Here is a 4,527-nt window from a genome sequence, read left to right on the forward strand (position 1 = left end):
CTAGCTTGCCCGTCCATGCAAGCAATGCAGAGGCACCAACATGCCACCAAGCCCTCCAGAACTTATCCCCCACCACCTCGACACAGAGTGTGAGTTTGCGACTGCTTTCCTGGACCACGCAGCAGTTGGACTGAACACATTGTACAATCTCCTCTCCAACACTGGCCATGTAGCAGTCACTGCTCACAGCCCCTTGCAATCTCAGCATCTTGGTTTGGACCAATGTCCCCCATGCTGCAGGTTGACAGGGCAGCCCATGCAGTGCACTCATCTCTGGCAATCGGAGGGATGGCCAACATTTCCCGGGAAGCATTAAGGGGCAGTCACACAGGGCCAGGAAAGGTGCTAATTACGTCTCTCTCTCCCTTTCATAGTGCAGACTGATCATGGATCCTGGTGACCTAGCTGTATGCCTGGTGGCCTACAGAGACAGTAGGAAACTGAGGCGAGAGTGCCTGAGGCTCTTGGCTGTGCAAAGGCAGGATCAGCAACCTCAGGAAGAAGGGGCAGCTGAGGCTCCCTCACACACTGCCCAGTGACAGCGAGCCATGGCTGGTTGGTGCTTAGTGACACCCAGGGTCTATAGACACTGCCTGTCATTCCTTCAGATGACCGAGAACCAGTGTCGCCGATGACTGGGCAAGTCTAGAGACCTGGTCATTCATATCCGCCACTTACTGAAGGACTTGGCGCCAAGGGGACATGGAGGGCATCCACCGTCAGTGGCTGTGAAAGTGACCATGGTGCTCAATTTCTTTGCTAGTGGCTCCTTTCAGGGCTCCACAGGTGACTTCTGTGGGATTTCATAAGCTGCCACCCTCAAATGCAAACATGAGGTCATGGATGCCATCTTCTTGAGGGCAAACAACTTTGTGCATTTCGCCCGGGACTGGGACAGCCAGGACACAAGGGCCATTGGATTCGCCCTGATCTCTGGATTCCCATAGGTGCAGGGTGCGATTGACTGTGCCCATGTGGTGCTCAGGTCTCCATTGCTGCACTCAGTGGACTTCATCAACCGCAAGGGCTTCCACTCAATGACTGTGCAGCTGGTGTGTGACCACCAGAAAGTCATCCTGCAGGTGTGCACACGGTTTCCAGGGAACGTGCACGAAGCCTACATCCTGAGTCACTCGCAGATCCCTGCAGTCTTCCAGGGTCCACAGAGGCTGCAGGGTTGGCTCCTTGGGGACAAGGGCTACCCGCAGAGGCCGTGGCTGATGACACCCATGCAGCGGCCTCAGACTGCAGCAGAGCGACGCTATTATGAGGCTCATGCAGCAGCTCGCAACTTGGTGGAGCAGACCATCGAGATGCTAAAGATGAGGTTCCGGTGCCTGGAGCGGTCTGGTGGAGCCCTACAATACAGTCGACAGAGGGTGTCACACATCATTGTCGTCTGGTGTGCCCCTTATAACGTGGCTGAGGAGGAGATGGGGGAATTGGAGGTCTCCTCGGATGACAGCAGTGGGGATGAGGGTGAGGGGATTCTCGGTGGTGACGATGATGGGGATGAGGCTCTCGCACTGGCTAGACGAGGCAGGCATGCTCAGGAGGCCCTGATAGCTGCCAGATTTGTGGAGGATGATGATGATATGCAGTGAGGTGTCCCCATAGATCCTCACATCGCAGTTGTGAATGTTTGACTCCAGTCTGGCTTATGGCAGCACCAATACCCTCTGTGAGAATGCTCCTGTCATGGAGACACAGTGGAGGCCCTAATAGGCTCTCGATCCCAGGATGATGATGACATGCAGTGAAGTCACTCCATAGATCTTCACATAGCCTCTGAGAATGTCTGACTCCTGTTTGGCCGAGGGCAGCTCACTTGCGCTTCATGATCAGGGCCATCTCAGAGACGCAGCCATGAAACTTTAGATGCATCTGATGCTGTGTCCGCCTTCAGCACCTCAGCCCTTCAGGAGCTAGTGCACAGCATCACTGGTCGCAGATGCTGGTGTGATGGGGGCCGGCCCCACCTTAAAGGTGCTGAGAGTACACAGTGAGAATGAGAGAACTCCATCGCGCCTGCCCACTGCATTCTGGCAGTAATGTCCAGCACTGCTGAGTTGCAGGCATCAGTAATGTCTCCAGGGAGTGTGAGGCTGGACCATCACTGCGGACTGAAGGCTGCACAGAGCACAGGGAAGAGGCCCTGGACTGAGACATCTGCCTTTTATCTTCTGCAGAAAGGTTTCACATCTGAGTGACAAGGTCACTGCTCATCAGAACAAGGAGCCACAGGCAGGGAGACATTCTTAGAAGTTTATTGACAATAGTGAACAGTATGTACAAGTGATTAACACCCATGCCCAGGCTGTGCAAGTAATTCTTCTTAACTGTCCTATCTCTGCCACTATGCCTTGGTGCTCCCCGGACATCCACAGCAGAGGTGGAGGCAGCCTGCTGACTGTGACACCCTGTCTGTGATGAATTTGGTGGGCATCTTCTGGAGGGCTGAGACTTGGAGGGCCCCAGCCTGCTTTCGGGGTCCATGTGGTAGTAGCTCCCTCCTTGGCCTGTGAAGCTGCAGCTGGGGAGGTCACAGGAAGAGGGGATTTGGATGGGCCAGACACTCCCGGAGTCAACTGGGTAGATGACCCTAGGATGTGCACCTGCTGATCCTCCTCCCTACCGGTGCCTGGGGACCCCTGGCTGACTCCTTGAGGAGAAGGGGTAGCTGGAGTGAGATCGAGCTGCCTGGCAGCCCTCTCACATACACACTGTTGGAGGCCAACTATGGCATCAGCGATGGAGTTAAGCCTGCGCAGCAGTGCAGGAGTGATGTCCTGGACTAAGGTCTCCGTGGCAGCCACCATCCTTCCAGTGTTGACCTCAATGCGTTGGCCTGGCGATGCTATCACCTTAGCCTGAAAGTGGACGGATTCCTCCATCGTGCCTTGCAATCTGAGGAGTGCAGTGGACATCCCTTCCTGATGTTCCCGAGCTTGCCTTTGCAGCTCCAGCAACTGTGACATAACCAAGTCCAGAAGCTCATTATCTGACGGACTCAGCGGGTTCCTGGCCTCTGGCAGCCCTCTGAATACCGAGGACCTGGGAAGTCCCTGCCACTGCCTGCTGTAGATCAGACTGTGCACTGTGCTTACCAGATTGTGATCCCGTGTCTACTCTAGAGCTAGGTCCCACCAAGATGTGTATCTCTGCGCTGGTGGAGGGTGTGTGTAAGCGCTGTGACGGAATTTGTAGGGGGGTGCATTCCAGTTCCTCTTTGGATATCCCTCCCGAACTGGCTTGGGGGCCCTGGGTCATGGACTCCATTGGCTCTTGGAGTGATAGGCCTGCGGAAGCAATGGGAGATAATTAGTGCATTGCAGTGGCCTGTGAAACAGGACACATCACTCATAGCATGGTTGTTTGATGGTTGTTACACTGCTGGAACCTCGCTTGGTAGCGCAGCATCGACCTCACCGTCAGCACATGACCAGTCCCAGTCATCACTGGCCAGCTGGATGGCTCTGTTTTCAAATTCTGTAAGGATGCCTACCGGGCCATGTGCCTGGCCTGTGCGGGTGGTGAGTGGTCCCATGGATGGGATGAGGACAATAAAGGTATGTGTGAGAGAGTGAATGGTGATGTCCCTTGAACTGGCAGTGAGTGAGGGCCCTGTGGGTGTGTGATGAGTTTGTGAGTGTGTGAGTTGGGAGTGATGAGAAGAGTGACTTACCCTGGTGGAATGGAGATCATTCATCCGCTTGCGGCACTGGGTGGCTGTCCCCTTCTGAAAGGGCATTGGCGCTGCCCACTGCTGCCACCGCCTCCCAAGCCAGGTTGGTGAGGTTGCTGCTCATCCTGCGGCCAGAGCGGTGGGGGGGGGCGGTGGTAGAGCACAGCCTGTCGTTGATGTAGGGGGCTGCAGTCTTTTTTCTTTTGCTGGCCATGTCTCCCGGGCAGCGGTATTGAGCTGGTGGCGATGAGCGTTGTGCTGGCGGCTGCCTTTTAAACATGGCGGCTGGTGAGCTGCAACAGTGGGGTGATGGTAGGAGTGCGACTGAGAGCCTGCCCGCCATGGAAATGGCATGCTTCCCAGGAATACATAAATAACGTGGCGGGTTTGGGACAATACAATGTGAAAACACGCCATTGCCGTCGATGGGTAGGACACCATTTTGCCCGCCTGCTACCGCAGTTTGTATAAATCTGGGAAAATTCCGCCCACAATATATTTTGGCAGCATCGTCACCTAGAGAAAGGGAATGTATCTGAAGCTGTTATAATGTCTGTCTGATATTATGCACACTGTCAGCGCCACCACCAACCCCCACCGCCCCCCCCCACCACCCCCACCACTAGCCCACTCTTTTCACTATTGGATCTGTGAGCAATGTGATTTGTTAATGATTTACTTCATAAACTGAAGCTCCGTGATATAAAAGGAGCACTTTTCACACTCATGGCTTTAAATGCAGCTTAAGCAGTCTGTAATAAAACCAGAAAATGCTGGAAACACTCAGCAGGTCAGACAGCATCTATGGGGAGAGGAACAGAGCTAACGTTTCAGGTTGATGA

This window comes from Carcharodon carcharias, chromosome 4 (genome assembly GCF_017639515.1).
Source record: "Carcharodon carcharias isolate sCarCar2 chromosome 4, sCarCar2.pri, whole genome shotgun sequence".
NCBI classification, from domain to species: domain Eukaryota; kingdom Metazoa; phylum Chordata; class Chondrichthyes; order Lamniformes; family Lamnidae; genus Carcharodon; species Carcharodon carcharias.